This window comes from Hemicordylus capensis, chromosome 1, assembly GCF_027244095.1.
Source record: "Hemicordylus capensis ecotype Gifberg chromosome 1, rHemCap1.1.pri, whole genome shotgun sequence".
NCBI classification, from domain to species: Eukaryota; Metazoa; Chordata; class Lepidosauria; order Squamata; family Cordylidae; genus Hemicordylus; species Hemicordylus capensis.
In genome coordinates this window covers 425040954-425061755 of record NC_069657.1, presented here as the reverse complement: position 1 = coordinate 425061755, position 20802 = coordinate 425040954, and the positions used below count along the sequence as shown (strand labels likewise).

The window sequence follows — 20802 nt, the reverse complement described above, 5'->3', positions numbered from 1 at the left end:
ACATGTGTGCAGTTGTGCAAGTGAACCCTTGCCCAGCTGCAAAAATGTGCAAATGAAGTTGTGCGACTGTAGGAAATAATGGCCTACACAAGCATTTTTGTATTTGTGCAAATGCTTTTGCACACTTTTTGTGCTGATGCTTTAAGGGTTAATTTTATGTATTCATGGTGTCCGGAAATGGCCTCTGAGGTCATTTCTGGCCACCATTTTCAGAAAAGTAGCCATTTTGTGACAGTCTTCAATACAAAACAGAATTTCCCCCCACTATTCTTCATGGGAAAATGGGGAAATTGGGACAGGGGGCATCCTTGGATAGCTGGATACCCATGGAGTATGACAGGACACTTTTTTCCCTTTGCAGGGGTGTTTTTTGCCAAATTTTGCCCATTTTTCCAGTCTCTGGGAACCTAAGCTCCCCCACATTCCCATTGCCTTAATGCCCCGTTATCTGCAGTTCCATTATCCATGGTTGTAACAGAATATGAAACCCCTGTGGATTATGGGATTCACCTGTATTTAAAGCAAAGTATGAAGGTGGGGAGGGGGACCTTTGCCTGCTTCTCTAAAACCCTGGCAATTGTGCATGAAAGTGAGGTGGCATGAAGCCCTAAGAAGGGTCTAACATCAACTCTAAGAGAAGTCAACCATGCCTGAAAGTTTTACCTGATTCCGACGTATACTTTAATGATTTCCCATTCTTTCCAATGGTGGCCAATATATCCTATGATATATTGCATCATAATGCATCAACAATATACAACAATGCATTATCAACAATCAATCAACAATGCATTCAATGATTCCGTCTGGGCTGCTGCATTTATCAGATGCACGATTCAATAATCGCATGTATCCCATTGGAACTGGATCCGATCTGATCATTTTGTTCATGCACAGCCCTAATATATATGAAGCAGTCTTATGTGGGATCCAACCATTCATCCAGTGAGTTCAGTACTAACTGGCAACATTTCTCCAGGGCCTCCGATTGAGATCTTTCTCAGGCTTATTTGAAGATGCCAAGAACTGAACCTGGGCACTCCCACATACAAAGCATGTGCTCTTCCACTGATCAAATAGCTCCTCAGTATCGAAGAAAACCACAGGGTTCTGTGGGCGCCAGGAGTTGAAATCGATTTGACAGCACCCTTTACCTTTTACCAGAGGCATCAGTGGCACTCTTACCCCTGGACTTTGGGGCCCAAGACCAGGGCCTCCAGACCCCCTGGGGGCCTCCAGTTCCTCTTTAGTCTGTCATGGATGGTGTGGTCACCACTGGCCCGCTCAGTGCTCGACGGCTGAGTTTGATTATGACCTGTGCTGGGTGCTTTAGAAACAGAGGAGGGAGTGAGGAAAGAAGTGTGGGATGGGGATATGTTAAGTTGTGTGTTGAAATGTTTCTGCTAATGCATATTTGCATAAATATACCTGTTTTATATTCTTATATTCTTATGAGTTCAGTTGCTGTTTGTGCCCTCAAGAACACGCATGTTAAGAATGCTGTATGTGTCATGGTGTGTATGTGTGTTTAGGGGGATGATGCTTAACTTATGGGGTGGGGGGGCTCCAGCAAGGATGGGGTCTCCAAAGGCCTTTAGGTCCAGGCTCCAAAGTTACCTAGGTGAACCTCGGAGGGGCCTGTGTTTGCCCCTCTCCCCGGTGGCCTGGTGGAGTGAGGGAGACAATGAAGAAAATAGGGAGGTGTGGAGCTGGGGCCCCCTTAGGAGCTGGGGCCCCCAGGTTCTTTGATTCCATCTGCTCAATTATAGCGACACCTCTGCAGTTGGTACATATTTTTCATTTATTTCAATGGTTTTCTGGTCAAGCCATAGCTTAGTTGGTGCATTTTTGTTGCAAACCCCCTTAGTTGGGAATATCTGCATTGCAGCAGTAACTTACACTGCAGTGTGTTTCTGGTTAATGAGGATGGTGCACTGAGTTTTGCTGCAGTTAGTGCTATTAGAAATTAGACCCACATCAAAGGATTTTCTTTATTATCCTAGACTAAGTTTAGAATGTTTAATTTATGACACTAGGAAGCTTGAGGGAGATTGCTGCTTCTTTAATGCCAGGGGAATAATACATATTTTTGAAAAATGAAAAATGAAAGCAGAGACTTTTGAAGTGGTTATCCACATTTTCCCTCTAAACATTGCCAGGAATAATGGGAACACTTCTTCCAGAACCTGGAAGGCAGCTTCAGTTCCCACCAAAAGTCCCAAAGGGACACAAGAAGGAAACATATGCTCTACTCTATTTTGCATTAGAATTCTCTGTCCCACTTTCATCACAAGGCTTCTTTGTTTTATTTTATTTTATTTACATATTAGATTTATAAACCACTTTTCCATCCAAGTGCTCAAAGAGGTGTACAACAAGGGATAAAAGCAAAGCCAAACCAAATCATGGTATGTAAAATACAATTAAAAGGCATAAAATACAATATAAAAGCAACAAAGAACACACCAGCAGCAACCAACAATATCACCGTGAGCAATCAGATGCCTGCCTGAACACAAACGTTTTACTAGGTGATGAAAAGCCATTGTTGAAGGTGCCTGACAGGCCGCCTGGTGGAGGGCATTCTATAACCTAGGAGCCACCACCCAAAAGGCCCTGTTCTGGGTCACCACCAACTATACCTCAGAAGGAAGTCAGCTGAAAATCACAAAGTTCAGGCTAGTTCATATGCAAAGAGGCAGTTTTTAATGGATCCTAGTCCAAAACTGTTTTAGGGCTTTAAAGGTAATGACCAGCACCTTGAATTGTGCCTAGAAGCAAATCTGGAGTCAATGTAGATGATAAAGCAAAGGAGTTACTCAGACCCTCTTGACAACAGCCCAGCTGTTACATTTCAGACTACCAGTCATATCCTAGTGAATAAGAAAAACAAAATAGCAGCCCTGTTGCATATATTATATTTCACTAAAATAAACCATTCCTGTTGCTTTATTTGAGAGCATGATACATTTGCTGTGGCCTGTTACTCACAGCTGCTTTCATAAACCCCTTCTTTTAAATGTAGGTATCAAGCTTAAGCAAGATGGAATCAAAATTGTTCAGACACCCGATGTTGCCTTCACAAAAGTATGGCCAGGCTCTGTTTTTGTTTTGTTTTTTGTCATGCACAGAAAACCTGAAAAATGAATGGGCCCTAAAATTCTTTTCAACAGTACCACTGTATGACAATAGATCCCATTCTTGTTACAGATGTATATAACAGCCATACACACATACACACTGCTTTCAGGTGGGAGATAATTGCTGTTAGTACATATACAGGAGTTTGAGCAAGACTAAGGTACAAGTTTAAGACAACAGACAAAGGTAAGTGTGTATTTGATTGCGAATAGTTATAACATTTTGCCCTGAATACTTCCAGACAGTTGCAGCTCATTGGATTTCAGTTCATACCTGTTGACTGCTCTGAGAACAGCTATTTCCACTGCTCTCACAACACAGTTGTGGCCACCCTACCTATAGATTGGAAATATAGTATAGGAAATTTGGCTTTTTAATAATAACCCTGATTTTGAATGACTGGGAGATTTAAAGGTTTTAAGGAGTACTGATCTTCATTAAAGGATCTGGCATCTGCACCCTGAAAACAGTGGATGACATACCACACAAGGGTACGTCAGCCTAGTAATGTTGTGTGTGCACAAGCTGCACAGACACGAGAATTGCAGGGATGATGCTCCACAAGAGTAAGCCCACTGGAAATAAGTGGCTTACTTTTTGTGTAACGTTATACGCACAATTTTTTGCATTTGCACAACTTGGATGCTCACAACATTATTGTGTTAGTACACCCTTGAATGTAAGCCAGTTTTTTGTTTTTACTGCATCTTTTCTCACAGAAAAGGAAGGATGTGATGGACTGAGCATGTCAGGTGACGGAGGAGAGCTGGAGGGATGTACCTGAACTGCCATTTGAAGAAAGGCTCGAGCACGTTTTGAGAGTGGTGTGGGGAGCTTTAAAAAAGAGGAGACCAGGTCCTTACCTGTTCTTCACCACTCCATGCAGCTTTCTGATGGGGCAGCGCTCAGCCCAAGTACCCCCATGCAGTGCCAGCATGCACATGGTGTCCATGCATGTGTGGGCGTCATTTGCATGGTCAGCAACACCAAGATGACCATACAGATGGTGCCTGTGCATGCACAGACACCTTGTGAATGCTGGCACTGTGCGGGGGTACTTGGACTGAGCACAGTTCCAGCAGGAAGCTGCATGAGATGTTGCAGAGCAAGTAAGGACCTGCTCTCCTTTTTCTTAAAGCTCCCCCATGCCACTCCCAAAGAATGCTCTAGGGACATCCCTAGAGACCTGGTCTTGTGGTAGAAAACATGAATTGTCCCCTTTGCTAAGCAGGGTCTGCCCTGGTTTGTATTTGCATGCAAAACTACATATGCGAGCACTTTAAGATACTCCCCTTAGGGGATGGGGGCACGCTGGGAAGAACACCTGCATGCTTGCACGCAGAAGGTTCCAAGTTCCCTCCCCAGCATCTCCAGTTAGGGCTGGGAGAGACTTCTGCCTTGGAGAAGCCAGTGCCAGTGTACAGACAGTACTGAGCTAGATGGACCAATGGTCTGACTCAGTATAAGGACGTTTTTTAATGTTCCTATATTCACTGAACTGCAAAGCATTTGCAAATGTCAAGGAATCAAGGGAATGGAATTTTCTTGGGACAACTGCAGCCACCTCGAATTTTTGTTTATTTCGAAAATGAAGCAGAGATGAGTGAGCTCTCCCTGCTCTGATATGAGTACACCCCACAAAACTCAGATAAGTTTCCTTTGGTAATTCAAGCCATCAAAAAAAAAAAAAAAGCCTTTTCCCCCATCCACCCTGGCTCTTGCTGTTTCCAAAAGCCCTCCCCAACTCCCCAGACAACTTTCCTTTTCTTCCCTTTATATATCAACTAGCAGTGGGGTTGGCAGGATAACAGCAGCGCATGGAGAGAAAAGTGGGAGTTTGTCCCCCTACCTCCTTCTCCATTGCCCTGATATGCTGGGTAGAGTGCAAAGTCCAGGTTCTCCTCACACCACATATCTTGGCAGGCATAGTACCAAACAGGGAACAGGCTTCACCAGGCAGGGATTTAGTAGGAATGAATCAAAATCTGTGATTCAATTCAGGTCCAATGAAATCACAGACACACAGCCAAACTGATTCACCAAAAGCAGCCAGCTTGGCCAGCTGCCTTGAAGAATCAGCCTCAAATCATCTGAAGTGATTTGGGTGATTTTATGTGCCATTTTGAGGCCCATTTTGCTGGAAAACTGGGCCTCAAAATGATGCCCCCCATCCAGGAGAGCTGTCCTCCGAGTTTGACCAATGCGCCAAGTCCGGAGCAGAGGGTTGGTCTACCCACCATCCCAATTGGTAGTTAGAGGACAGCTCTCCCCAGAGAAGGAAAGCACCATTTTGAGAACACCAATTTTGTTGAGGCATCTGGCCAAGCTGGCTGCTTTTGACAAATCAGTTTGGGAAGTGGGGGCATCTACTATTTGATTCTACCTAATATTGAATCCCAAATTTTGATTCATGCACTCTCCCTGGGAAACAATTTTGAAGCCCGTTTTCCGAGCAAAATTGGCTTCAAAATGGCACTTGAATTGCCTGAATTGATTCTGGTTGAATCAGATTAATTATCCTCAACCTCGAATAAAGCGCTCTATTTTGAGGGTGATTCAATTCATGGTTGAATCTGCAAATCACACCCAATGCAACCCAAATTGATTTGATGGCAAATTTATATGCACACCCCTAGGATTTAGCCCAAATTGATTTGATGGCAAATTTATATGCACACCCCTAGGATTTAGCCTGCCTTCAAGCCACCTTCCTTCCATCCCATCAGTCCTTAATAGTGCTATTTGTAATGTCTGAACAGGGCAGTTTTATGTCATGGAGCATTCCCAAATGGTATCTTCCACCTGCAGACTTATGTGGTATAGTCCACTTTTCACACAGCACATAATTAATCTACGGATTATTTGCTATAGGATGTGGTGACAGTCACCAGCCTGGATGGCTTTAAGAGGGGCTTAGACAACTTCAGGGAGGACAAGTCTATCAATGGCTACTAGTCTGGTGGCTATAGGCCCCTTCCAGCCTCAGAGACAAGTTTCATCTGAATACCAGTTGCAGGGGGAGCAATAGCAGGAGAGAGGGCATGCCTTCATCTCTTGCCTGGTGGGCTTCCTAGGGGCATCTGGTGGGCCTCTGTGTGAAACAGGATGCTGGACTAGATAGGCCTTGGGCCTGATCCAGCAGAACTATTCTTATGTTCACTCTAGTATCTCATTCTTCTGTGTGTGAAGAGTAGACCTGTATGTGGATTTGAGGAGAAGAGGGACAACCATAAGACTTGGGGGTGAAACATTACCAGTTTGTTCTTGCCTAAGGATATCTTCCAGCTCTGAACACTAAATTCTGGCAAGGCCAGAAGGAACCTAGTCAGTTGGCAACCCTAAAACATATCAACAAAGCAAGAGCCTTGCTGGAGTAGGTCCAAGCCTTATCAAGTCCAGAATCCTCTTACCCACAGTAGCCTACCAGATGCCTCTGGGAAGCCCATATGCTGGCGATGAGGAGCAGGATGCCTCCTCTCCTACCATTGCTTCCAAGCAACCACATCCCACTCCATCTTGTCTTCTTTATCAGACTCAACAGATTCTGAGATTAGCTGCAATAGGATATTTAACTTCTGTGATTCCATTTCACAAAATGTAAAATTACCAAAGGAGAATGTGCAAGGTTTGCCAAGCACCTCAGCAGATCATTTTATTGTCATGGAGGCAGAGACAGATGCATTACCAAAATTCAGATGTCTATACTTACAGTATTACATATGGAGTCATTTATATCTAAGCAGTCCACGTCTTGCAAAAGCAAGCCATTCATTATTATTACTTCAGCAAAATGTAGCTACATTAAAGCCCGGAATACTCATGACTGTATCATATATAAAAGTCTCTGGTAATTCCAAAATGAAAAGAAAAGAATGGTTCTTTAATAAACTGGCAACCCGGCTGACCATAAAAACAATTACTAAAGGAAAAGGCATCACTGTTTAATACAGCTTCATCTAGCAAGATCAGAGTCTGAGTGGGTGGTTCTTGGATTGTGTGCTGGCTAAAAAATATGTTTTTGGACTGGTTTTAACAACGGGGATATCGTTCATCATTTCCTTTTGTCCTCATGGGTTTTTCTTTCTGATCTTTCTTATTTTGAAAACCATCCACCCAGGTGCCTCTGAGGTCAGAAATGTGATTCTTCCCTCCTTGCTAGTTGGGAGTTCCTGAGGTTTATGCACCACCAAATTTAGATGTCTTGCTTCTAGGGTGACCAGATGCAATAGAACAGGGGTGGGTAGACTTCCAAGAGCTACTTTTTTTTTTTGCCAGAGCCTTGGGAACTACCACCACGAAACAACAGCTTGGGGAGGGAGAGCCAGATGTGAAACAGTGGTTTGGGGAGGTGGTGCCAGTCGCAAAATGGCAGACTGTATGAAAATTTACACCAACATAATAAGGGATTTTAATATCAAAGCCTCTGACTTCCAGGATAATTTTGCTGCCGGAAAAGAAGGGAGCAAGAGAAGCTGCTTTGTGGGGAAAGAAACTGGACAGAAATGGATGGAAATTAAAAGCAATCCTGAGCACCTGAAGAGAGATTAAAACTGGCACAGCCAGGGTTGTAGCTATAACTGAACAAGGCGGGACAAATGCCTCTGTGCCCTGAGCGACAGATGACTTTGCCATCCCCCCATGCAATTTCTCTGAAAAAAGGAGGTGGGGAGATGAAGGGTCAAGGGTCCATCTTCAGTTTCTGCCCCAGGGCCCCACTCCAAACTTGTAATGCCCTGGATGCAGCCATGCCCCTACTAAATCGGTCAATCTGATTTATAGTACTGGCTGGAAGGGAAGGGAGACAGAATCAAGACCAAATGCCTGGAGAGGTACTTTGAAGAAGCCTGGGAACCATGAGTAGCCCTTGACCTACCTAGCGCCTGCCGTGCAATAGAAGACAATTGCCTCAATCTAGCGAGAGAGGTCCACCCATGTAAACAGCCTTTCCCAAGCATAGTCAGACTTGCAAACACATTGAAGATGCAGATGTGAATCATAATACCCATCCACATTTGCAGGCAGATGCTCATGCAAGCCCCACGGAATTAGCTGGATGTATCTTTTGATGAAATTGGGGACACATCACCCACATCCAAGGCCCCCAGTTGTTATAGATGATGAGTTGCACATGAGTATGCTGAATCCCAAATAGGTGTATTTTTTAAATAGTTGCGTTGAAGAGAGAATTTCAGGAGGTGCAGCTTTTTCCACCTTGCTGAGGTACGAAATGGCAAGCTTTACCTTCCAAAATTCAGTTAAGGATAGTCTCTTGTATGACCATGAAATTAAGAAGACCAACAATTTCACATTTTAATTCTTTCTCTCAAGCAATTCTTGTTAGTCTTTAGTTTTGTAAGTCAGCTCTAAAACTTCACACTTTGTCACCTCTATTTGACATAGCTTCTCAGATGTCTCCCTGAAAATCATGGTTCAGATGTGGGTATCTCTGATGTCTTCCACAGTCAGGACAGACACAGATAATTACTTGAGCTTGTCTGCAACCTCCTTGTCCTCTTTCAACACTCCTTTTCATATATTTGTCATCTGTGACCTCATTGGCTGGTTGCTCACTTCTGATGTGTCTTTTTTTAAAAGGGAGAGTTTGGGCCTCAGATATCTGAAGAATCACCTGATCTTAAATGCTTCTGTCCATCTTATCTTAAATGCTTATTTATCTTCTGTCCATCTTATCTTCTGTCCATCTGATCTTAAATGCTTCTGTCCTTCTGATTATCTTGATAATCAGAAGGGGCTCTGCTATGTGTGCAGATGAGAGAGGCTCAGTTGTCATGTACATGGGATAGGGCTCACTTGGTCATTGCCCCCTGGCTTTGGAATGCTCTCCCAATGGACATCCACTCTTTGGCTTCCCCTGCTGTCTTTAAGAATATGAATATGATGAATATTTATATACTGCTTTTCAACAAAAAGTTCCCGAAGTGGAACTTTGGGAATTTTTTTTTTTTTGAAAAGCGGTATATAAATATTCATCGTATTCATAATCTTAAAGACAGCAAAGGACATAGATATAAATAAAGGTAAAGTAAAGTTGTGCTGTTGAGTCGGTGTCGACTCCTGGCAACCACAGAGGCAGAGCCCTGTGGTTGTCTTTGGTAGAATACAGGAGAGGTTTAGCATTGCCATCTCCCACACAGTATGAGATGATGCCTTTCAGCATCTTCCTATAGTGCTGCTGCCCAATATAGGTGCTTCCCATAGTCTGGGAAATATACCAGCAGGGATTCGAACCAGCAACCTCTTGCTCCCTAGGCAAGTTACTTCCCCACTCCGTCAGTGGCTATAGATATAAATAGATGAATAAAATGGCTCCCTGTCCCCAAAGGGCTCACAATCTAAAAAAGAAAAATAAGATAGACATTAGCAACAGCTACTGGAGAGATGCTGTGCTGGGGATGGATAGGGCCAGTTCTTCTCCCCCCTGCTACATAAAGACAATCACCACTTTTAAAAGGTACCTCTTTGCTCAGTTAGCAGGGGATTAGGAATTAGCAAAGTCCAAGAGGCAGGTAAGACCTGCCTCACTCATCCTTTGACTGTTAAGGGCTGCTGTTTTCTTTTTAGCAGTTGGCACTACTTCTCTGTTGTTATTGTTTCATCTTTTTTAAAAAATAAATTAATAGATTTTATGGTTGCTTTTAATATATAAGTTGTGACCTGCCTTGAGATACCTTGTTATGAAAGGTGGTTTTTAAGTGTTTCTTGTTTGTTTGCATTAGCCTTTTCCAAGCATGATCAAACAGTGGATTCAGCATACCCACAACAAGCCCGACCCAGTGTGCCAGTGCACTCAAAAGCCCAGCCTCCCACTCTTCACAGATACAGTGATGTCTGAAGAGACATAAGAAACTGTCATATACTGAGCCAAACTATTGGTCCATCTAGCTCAACATTGTCTACACTGACTGGCAGCAACTGTTCAGGGTTTCAAGCAGGACTCTTTCCCAGCCCTACCTGAAGATGCTTCCGGGGATTGAACCTGTGACCTTCTGCATGCAACGTTGATGCCCTTCCACTAAGCCAGGGCTCCACCCCCTAAGGGGAAACAGCAGGCAGTGCTCATGTGTAGTCACCCCCCTAAATGCAAACCAAACCTTAGCTTAGCCCTGCTTAGCTAAGGGGACAATTCATGCTTGCTACTGCAAGATCAGCGTAATCAAATGCCAGACCTTTGGAGAGGTCCCTGTGATTAAGAATGCTTAACCATGTACAGCACACACAGTTTGATAATGCCCGAATAGGGCTGAAATGGTCCTCAAATTCCTCCTTGGGTTGTTTTTATCCTCCGCTTACATTTGCTTCACCAGAGTTTGTGTTCTTTTGTTAGTTTCTTCAAATAAAAGAGCTCTCCACTTTTTAAAGGAACTTCTTGCCTTTTACAGCTTCCTCGACACCGCTATTTAACCACTCTGGCATCCTCTTCCACTTCTTCACACTCTTCCTAATTTGCTCTAGACTGTACATTGTATCTGAGCCTCTACTGTAGTGGTTTTAAATAACTTCCAAGCTTCCTGAAAGGATTTGACCTTCCTGACTCTCCCCATCGACTCCCTTTTAACTAATCCCCTCATTTTGGAGCAATTCCCTGTTCTGAAATTAAACTGACTTTGCTGGATTTTCTAGGCAATATGCCGCTCACATGTATGTTGAATACTAGGTGGTAGAATGCTTTCATAATCACAGGAGAGCAAAGTGCATGAAGAGATGAGGGACTTCTTCTGGTTAAAAGTGTCCCTTGGATCAGCAATTAGGAAGCCCCGGGTCTCCTTTTTTGTTGTTGTTGTTGAACTACAACTCCCATCACCTCCAGCCACAATGTATTATACATGAGGATGATGGGAGTTGCAGTTCAACAGCTGGAGAGTCAAGGTTGTCTACCCCATCTTAGATTCTTCTGGTATGCCTGACCAGTATCATCAATGTCCTGAGAGGGACATTGATACTGGAATGGGTTCAGATGACGGCAATGAAGTTGGTGAGGGGACTGGAAACCAAGACCTATGAGGAACCATTAAAGGAACTGGGTATCTTTAGCTGAAGAAGAGAAGATTAAAAGGAGCTACCACTGCCATCTTCAAATACATACTGTCACAGAGAAGAAGTGGATTTGTATTTTGTTGTTGTTGTTGTTGCTCCTGAGGTCAGGACTAGAACCAATGGGATGAAATTACAAGGAAGCAGATTCAGGTCAAACTTTGGAGGAATATCCTAACTTTTGACAATGAAACTCTCTGTCTCATACACTGGTAGATTCTACTCTGCTAGAGGTTTCCAGAGGCTGGGTGGCCATCTTTGAGGGATGCTGTAGCCGCTTCTTGTTTTGAGCAGTTGGTTGGACCAGGACCTTCAGGATCCCATCTAGCTCTACAATGCTGTGATTCTATGAAAGCAACCTACTTTGAGTTTCTCTGTTTTAGAAGCAGAGCCAAGGTACAATTGCATGGCATAGGTACCCTGAAACAATCTATTTGGTTCTAAAAATTCCCAAATCTATGCTCCCCATTGAGAATGTATAATTTCTATGCAGAATCTTTAGTTAAGGAACATGCTCACACCCTAGAAGTTAGAGGATCTGAATACTCAATAGCACATTATAATCTTCTTGGTGGCCTGAAATTATAGTTCCAGGTTCCAATTCCAAGTTCTTAACACCTCTTCCCAAAGAGCCTAAGGCCATATTTCCCCAGCTTTTTGTCTTCTAATGTCTGTGAGTATTATAATGGCAAAGTGAGACATGCATCCGTGAATTTTGATTCCATGTGCAATAAAGATAAGGTGCACAAACATAATGAAGGAAAGAGACTGCACATTTCCCTCCTACCACTACCCTTTTAAGTATCTCTAAAAATAATTTTGTTTTCCTTTGAGAGATAAGCTCTCCAGGCTCATTAAGAAGGGTGTGGACAGTACATCATTCTCTGGAGAGATCCCATTAATATCATTCCATTATGCACATTCAGATTTTGTTAATGTTCTTTTTGTTAATTGTACTCTGGACTTCTTGCCATTGAGGAAATAGCAGAACACTAGGTTATGAAGATTATCACTAATAGTCGTATGGGCTATTAATAAGAGAAAGAGTCTAGATTTGAAAATAAGATATAAATTCTGTGGAATATATCATTTTCTATTTTAAATTTATAGTCATGGCTTGCTGGACCAAAAATACAGCAACCCCATGTCCTGCAGACTACAGAGAACTTGGGCACTTAAGCAACATCTTTGTCCAAACTTCACAGTTACGTATGATGTAGATCAGCATTAATGTAGTTGGAAAAGGGACTGTTGATGAGATATTTGGATCATCTTAGAATAACAGGAGAGGCATTGCCTCTGAATACAATGGGGATGAAAAAATGCTCCTCAAGTACCACTGAACCATCTATGCTTTTACATCTTGAAGCTTGACCATTGTAATGTGCTCTGCACTGGCCTGCCCTTAGTTTGGAAGCATCAACTTGTCTTTTAACAGTCATGGAATAATGGACCATATCCAACCCACACTGGCTGTACAGACCCATGTGAATGGGTTTACAAACATCAGTATCCTCATAATGTCCAATATAGTGTCATGGTAACCTTATGAAGCAAGGTTACAGCATCTGGGGCTTTTTCGTTTGGAAAAGAGACAACTACAGAGAGACATGGTAGGGATGTAAAATTATGCATGGAGTAGAGAGTGGACAGAGAGAAATGTTTCTCCCTCTCTCACACCAAGGGTCATCCCATGAAACTGATGGCCAGGAAATTTAGGACAAACCAAAGGAAGTAATTGTCCCCACACCCAAGTCCCAAGGAAGACACACACACAAATAGATTGGATGAAAGGGCCACAACTTTATTGATAGATTGGATTAGCAAACTGTTTGTGGGTCAATAACTCCACCTCTCAACAGTGTGGGCCTAACAAAGGCTGGGTTCAAACATCGTTGTTCTCCCCCATGCCTTTAAATGGACGACACACCCTGACTCAGGATAGAAGCAGTCAAGACCTTCATCCCCTTCATAGTCAACCAAATGGGTCAAGGCAACTTCTAGGGCTTCACACCCCACACGCTGCACAGCCATTAAGGTTTGTGAAGCCCTGAAGCAAGTTTCATGGCAAATCAAAATCCCTGAGCCGCAAAGCCTCTTAAGGATCGATTGACCAATTCCCCTTTAAACAGCGCAAGGGTGCTCACCGATTTTAACCCAACTATACCTCTACCCAGCCCTCCAAGGGAGGTCAGTCAGCCTAATCTGGCCTCCCTGCCCCACCACCCTCCAAGACTGCAGCAAGCCCCCTCTGAAGGCTAGCCAAATAAACATCACACCCAGTTGACGACAGTTGTACCCCACTGGGGCAAAAAAAGATGAGGCAAAGAGTGCAAAATACCCAGTTGCGGAATAAAAGCAACCCCTCAAGCCACCACATGCTTCCCCATGGCAGCATTGACCTTCTGCCTGGCCCTCTTAACTCCCTGCAAATTCTGAACCCTTCTCCAAACCCTGCGCTGAAGCCAGTTGGCCCAAATTATAATCACCCCTAGAATCCATGAACTAATGGTGGCGAAGTCGGAGGTGGCTTGCTGAATCAAGGAGAGACCAGTTCACATCCCCAGATCGTTTCCCCCCCAGATGAACTACCAAAACCTTGGGAGTGGCACTAACTGCTAAATAATCCCATAGTGCTGGAAGCAACTGGCTCCACAGCATCCCTCAAAACCTCAGCCAGCGCATGCTGGCATGCTTCCCAAACCAAGTCGGGAACCAAGATGTGAAGTGATGGCCTGCTTGAAAGCCCAGAGGAGCAGGCAGTGGCCACTGATGAGCACCTACACCAGAGCTGGTGCTCCTCCAGCACCTGCCAAAAGAACAACAATGGTGAACACCCAGCAAAAGGCTGGTCGTAACAAAACAGTGCTTAATGGACATCACGCAAAAAACATTTTGGACTTCGAGTGCCCAATACGCTTAACATCTGTGTCTGCAAAACCCAGCTGACGGGCTGTCACGGCAGCACCAATGAGAAAAGAGTGGAGGCTGAAAACGTGGGCCGGCTCACCCTGCTTTATGCACACATCCCAGAGTTGGTATTGAGTCATGCCATCTGCATGCCATCTGCCTGAACAAACAAGCACCCCGCCGACCTAGATTGAAACGTGATGTAAAGCCACAAGGCCTGCACTGGGCATAAGGTGGCACTCACTTGATCACCTGGCCTCTACCCCTCTGATTGGTCTTAGAACAATGTACATTCTGCACAGTCGCCCCAGAGAAAGAGAGGTCCGGATATTGCAGGCACCGATCACGAGGTGCCCAGTTGTTATGTGGAAGCAATTCACTGGGCCGAAAATCCCCAAAGAAAGCCACTACTACCACCGCCTTAAAAAGCGCTGCCTCCCATAGAGAGCTACATAGAGATTGAACATTTATCAATATCTTCAGTGGCAATTACTGCTCTGTGAAAAGTTCAAGTCACAACAGGACACAGTATGTCCTTGCCAGCATTGATCTATGTGTTAGCGCTACTGCACAGCAACAACATAGGTTCAGGCTCTTAGGCAACTAGAAGTCCAGGAGCATATTTAAAACAAGACTGTGTTCCTCTCCATCCACACATACACAACAGAAACAGCCTCCTCTCTCTCTCTCTCTCTCTCTCTCTCTCTCTCTCTCTCTCTCTCTCTCTCTCTCTCTCTCTCTCACACACACACACACACACACACACACACCCCTACCTTTCTCTCCAGAGAAGTACAAGCATTACAGACAGACACAGACCCAATTCCCTCCCCTCCCCCCAACGAACCCAGACAATCAATCAATCAATATGTTGTGTTGTCAAGTAAGTTCTATGATTATAATTTGTCAGTCAACATCAACAGTAACCATAATCAACATGAGAATTCATTCAGCAAGCATTAAAAAGATATTAAACACATTTTAAATGAAAAACAACCCTACATATGATTTCTTTGATAACATATTTTTAAAAAAATACATCTTGGAGTCATCATTTGTGTACAAGTATGATTTTCTATATGTTTGGAGTGTTGATTAACAGAAAAATTTTGGAAATTATTATTTACATATTTACAGAACGTGTACCCACTGCCACCGGTGCTAGTCTGGTGGTATTATTGTGGGGCTGTACTACTTTTAGGTGTGTCTGCCATGCCTACGCCAGGCCCCCGAATGCTGACAGGTGGAGATAAGGGCTTGTTGTGGTCAGCATCGGGTTTATTACGTGGGCTTGGGCGGGGGTGTGTGTGTATAAACATGTGGCCAGTCGCAGCACCAGTAGTAGGCACACTGCAACTTGGCTGGCACAGCTCAGCATCTGTCACATCAGCTCAGCTAGAAGTGGAAGGGGGAGGGTAGGGATGAGCAGAGGATGAGCTAGGGAGGTGACTAACCATGGGGCAACCATGGTAATCACTCACCCAGCTCAAGCTCAAGCTCGGGGTAGCCCAGAAGGGGGACGCTGACCTTAAGGAAGACCAACTGCTCCACCAGACCAGCATCCAACCGGGAGCGAGAGGGTGTCACCATGTCCCCGGCACGTGAAAACACCCACGCACTCTGGACACTGGTTGGGGAGGCAGGAGAGGAGGCGCACAGCAACCACCACCAGGTCCGGCCAAACTTGGCGGCGGGTCACCCAGAACTGTGCGCAGTCCATCGAGCTGTCTTCCTCCACAGGCTCCTCCAAGTACTAGGCAACACATTGCTCAGCACTGGAGTGCCTGGCAGGTCGAGCCTCCTGCACACCAGGCAAGGCGCCAAGGCACACCCGCTGAAACCACTGGGTAGATTTCGCGGCGGGAGCATGTGCCTGCTGCATTGGCGCTGCCTGGGATGCCACGCTGCTGGACTGGGAAGAGAAAGGGGAAGGGCAAGCTGACGACGCTGCACTGCCGCTGGATGTGGGTCGCTCGGGGGGAGACGCACCTGCACCACTGCCACCCTCCTGGTCTCTCCTGGTCCTAGCGACCTCCTCCTCCCTAACTTTCTGGACCAGGAGGGCCCTCCACCCGGGAAAGTTGCCGGCACTCATGACATTGCCCTTGATGGTCGAGTCACATAGACAAGCGAGGACATACTCCTCCCTGTTACCCAACTCACCAACAAGCCGCTTGGCCACCCCAGACTTCAGCCTTCCAGCCAGAGCATGACCCTCCAATGTGGTCAGAGACGTCTGGAGCTCGCCCATCAGCTTCTCCAGGCCCAGAGCTGTGGGCAGCACCTGGCTCAAGGGAGTGGTGTCACCACACAAGCCCTTCGTGGAAAGCTGGAAGGGCTCGAGTGCCGACACCGCCTCAGACACCTGCTTCCACTCTGCATTTGAGAGGTCGCAGACAGCCAAGGACTCGTCCTCACCAGGGTGCCAAGGGCTCTCTCCTGCTCCAGAAGGTGCTAGAAAAGGAGGAATGTGGAGTTCCACCATGTCTCTACATCCGTTGGGATGAGATGACTAGGAAGCCCAAGGTCATCCTGCTTCTTGCAAAGCAGGCACCTGGACTTCTCACTGCAGTGGAAGTGGCCGGCCAGCTTGCGAGCCTTCTCAACAACCGTGGCCGTGGCAGCAGCAGCACCTTGAAGGGGGCGGACCTGGGAGGACGCCTTCAGCTCCCTAAGGCCGAGGGCGTCCCTAACAGCCAGATGAAGCATGTGTGCCATACACCATATGTTCACACAGCCCAGGACTGTCTTGATGGCGGCGGTAACGTTGGCCCCATTGTCTGTGACAACGAAGCCACGGGAGAAGTGTGGACACCCACCAATCCACTCTTCAATCCAGCGGCCGAGTACGGCCACCACCTCATCCACAGTGTATCTAATGTCCATCGTCTCTACATGCAGAACGGCCCACCTGTGCCATAATGCAGCAGGAGACATGCTGGACCCAGAGGCAGCGCCCACAGATGTCCCCTCTCTCTCCGGGCCCCACCAGTGGGCAGTGAGGGCCAGGAAAGCAGCGTGCATCCCACTGACACTGGTCCAGAGGTCGGTCATGAAGTGCACGCTGGTGCCTGCCGGGGCCGCACGCAGCCCTGCAGACGTGAGCTCCCTGCAGTGGCGGTACAGGGAGGGGACCACGTTCTGGCTGAACGTGGTCCTTGAGGGGATGATGTAGTCAGGAGCATGGAACTGGATTATCCGGCAGAAGCCGGAGTTCTCGACCACCTGAAACGGCTGGTCATCGGTGGAAATCGTCTCCCCTATGAGGTGAGGTGATGATGGTCCACACAAACAGTACGCTTAGTGCCCGACACCTGTGTCCACTGCTGGACTGGCAGTGTAGCCTGCTTTTTGGCTGGTGCAGGCACACTGCCCTTGTCTGCTCTAGTGGCAGGAGCACAAGGCACACTAGCGCTGCCAGTGGGGCCAAGGAGAGCTGGGTGATGACGGTCGATGTGTCTCCACATGGGCATCGTATCCAGGTGCTTGGGATCCTTGCCTCGACTGACCTGCTCCCTGCAGTGGACACAGTGGGCATGGTTCAGGGCATTTTCAAGGATCTCAAAATGCACCAGACACCGCTGCCCTTGGCCTCTTGCACCCTGGGCGCTATCTTAGGCCTCTTTCTTCTGGGTGGCTGCAGTCCCGGGGGGGGGGGTGTGCCGCTGCATGCCCTCTGCTGCCACCCAACCCCCTTCTGCCCTGCACGGAAGAGGAAAGGCTCGGCTCCACTGGCAGAGGAGAGGCAGGCCTCTCCACTACCTCAGCAGCAGACCTTTCCTCGTTGGAGCCAGAGTGGTGGGACCCACCACCGCTGGATGCCGCCACAACTGCCCAGGGTTCAAGGGGGGGCACTGAGTGGCGAAATGATAGGGGGAAGGGCCCCAAGAGGGAGGGAGAACCTGGCTACTTCGCTGCCAGCCATAACATCCTCCCTGCCCTCTGCCTGCTCCCCCGCACCAGCAGTCTCCACCACCACCACCACTGGTGGTGCCCCAGCAGCACCTGGTGCTGATAGACAAACCCCTCAGCTGGGACAAAGAATTCTGCAATGGGGAGGACCAGGGTATCGTCAGGCTCGTCCCCACGTCCTCTCCCTCTCTGCCCCACAGCCACAGGCACAGCCCGCCCCCGGCCTCTCCCACCTCTGCCTGCCAACCTTAGGTGAGGCCTGGCATGAACACGGCGCTCGTGTTGCTCAGACATAGTAAAAGTGGGAGACTATATGAGAAAGGCCAGAAAGGGGCAAAAAAAAGTTTGGAAGGGGGGAAGGGGCAAAAAAGGCCAATTACTTTGGAGCTGGGAGGGAATTTTTTAGAAAAAAGCCAATTGGGGCAAAGGGGAGATTTTTAGGGGGGGGGGGAGACCAATTAAGGTGAGGTGAGGGGAACCTTTTGGCTAAGTTTGAAAAATCCAATCGGGTAGGGGGTGTTAAAATTTAAGTAAAGGGGGGGAACCCTGGGTGGGTGGCACAGGCAGTTAGGTGGAGTAGTTTCAGGGGGGGCAAGTTTTTTTATTATGGGGAAAATAGATGGGGGGGATTAGGACACAGCACCTACCAGGGAGGGACAGAGTCAAACTTGGGGAACCTGATAATCAAACGAAACCCTTCTTTAGTGAAAAGTGTAGTTTAAAATTGGGTGGGAGGGGTCAACAATTTAATTGCTAAGCCCCTATTTAGAACCACAAATAGGGAAGGGGACAACAAAAGGTGCACACATGCGCATGCGTACACTCACCCCTCTTCTTCTGGTCCTTCTCCTGCCGCACACTGCTGGTCAGACGTGCAAACCAGCCCACCCAGGCTGGTACACAGACAGGGCGGCATAGGCAGCCAGGGTAGTCAAGGACGGTTGAGAGGGGCAGAATGAGCAGCCACTATTTGTGACTCTCCCACCCCCAAGCAGCGACAAATAAAATGAAATACTTGTAAAAAATATATAATCCAATGGCAGGTGCTGTGGGCTGCAGCTGTGGGAATGAAAGAAGGAAAGGAGACAGGAAGAGAGACTAGAGCAGAGCAGACAGAGTCAGAGAGTGAAGGAGGAGAGAGCAGAGCAGGAGTTTGGGGGCGAGAGAGAGAGAGAGAGAGAGAGAGCAGCACAGAGAGAGGGGGGTGAGTGGGGGTGCTGCTGCTGATGTAGGAGGGAGTGGGGGGTGTTAGGAGGAAGGGGGCAGCAGGCCCAAGGGGCAGAGAAAGGGAGGTGAGTGGGGGTGATGTAGCAGGGAGTGGGGGTGTTAGGAGGAAGGGGGCAGCAGCATCAGGCCCAAGGGGGCAGAGAGAAACTAGCTGGGAGGGCGGGTTTCAGGAGGAAGGGGGCAGCAGCCCCAAGGGGGGGTGAGTGGAGGGGGTGAGTGGAGGGGGGAACACAGGGGGCGAGTGGAGGGGAGAACCTGGATGGGAGGGGGAGATTAGCAGAGCAGGAGCAGGAGTGGGGGGGCACCAGGCCCCAAGGGGCACAAAATAAATCAATGTCAACAACAAAAACCACGAGTGATCCAACAAAAGCAAAAGTGCAAAAAACCCAGGAAATAATGGACAACAGATCAAACAAACTCTTCAATAATGTTAATAAGAGAAATCAATCAAATCAGAGCATACACACAGCAGAAATATTTATTTATTTATTTATTTATTTATTTATTTAAAACCCAAAAATCTTCAAAAACCAACCCAGGCAGGCAGGAACAGACTAGGAGGGAGGGGGCAGTGGGAGGGAATCTGGATAGGTGGGGATACTCTGGATAGGAGGGGGGATGGCAGGAGGAAGGGGGCAGCAGGCCCAGAAGAGGCACACAAAAATCAATAATTAAATTCACACAGCAATAATAAATATATAACAGGAAACAATAATCAGGAATCAACAATAATCAATAAAAATGAACCCAGCAGAAATCAATCAAATGCAAAGCAAAGCCCAAACAGAGAGGGAGGGGGACAGGTTGCAGAGGGGGGAGGATGGCACAGGAGGAGGTCGGGGAGACCAGGCCTGGCTGCAGGGCCTAGGTCTCAGGTCAGCCAGGGGACTGGCCTGGGATGGGACCCAGGCAGGGGATGGGATGGCAGGGAGGGAGGCAGGAACAACAAGAAGACTTTTTAATAGCACACTAAACAAAGAACAAAATCAAGAGATGAACAAGAAGAAAGGCAGGGTATGAAATTAATGCAGATGGGTGGTGGGTGGAAGGGCCAAGGCCTAGGGCCCTGGCCAAATAATAGAGGAATGAAAGAATGAATGGATGAGAGAAAGAAAACACAACAACAATAATAGATGGGAAAAGAATCTGTAAAGTAACACAGTCACAGACACAGGGCAGAGAATGGACAAAAGAAAGAGCAGGAGGACAGACACAGTCAAGGACACACTCAGACACCAGCTAGTCAGCACAGCAAGGTCCAGATGATCCCAAAACTGCAGCCAAAGAGAATTTTCCAGGCCAGAGGCTTGGCTTAAATAGATTTGAAACTCCCTCCTTTGGGAGCCCCCACCTTTGCACTCCCCAACCCCACCCCACCAGCCAACAGGGTGCAAGCTCTCCAACAGTGGCACACTCAACAGCCTACCAGAGCGCAAGACTCATTCTGGCCAATCAAACGATCAATAGCACAGCCAATGCAAAGTCTGAAAAATAGGCTCACAAAATGGAGGCCAGGAGCAAAAGTGAAGATGGAGGACAGACACACACAAAGTCTTAAAC

The 20802-nt window shown here is 46.9% G+C and overlaps 1 long non-coding RNA gene across 1 annotated transcript in view; it reads right to left on the bottom strand.

Annotated features, from left to right (window-relative positions):
- The window catches only part of LOC128351746 (uncharacterized), a 50284-nt gene extending 31305 nt beyond the window's left edge, over positions 1-18979 (bottom strand). The window contains exon 1 of the long non-coding RNA XR_008320016.1: positions 18843-18979. This is a non-coding gene — a long non-coding RNA (uncharacterized LOC128351746). The remainder of the gene's footprint in view (positions 1-18842) is intronic.
- Between the last annotated feature and the right edge of the window lie 1823 nt (positions 18980-20802).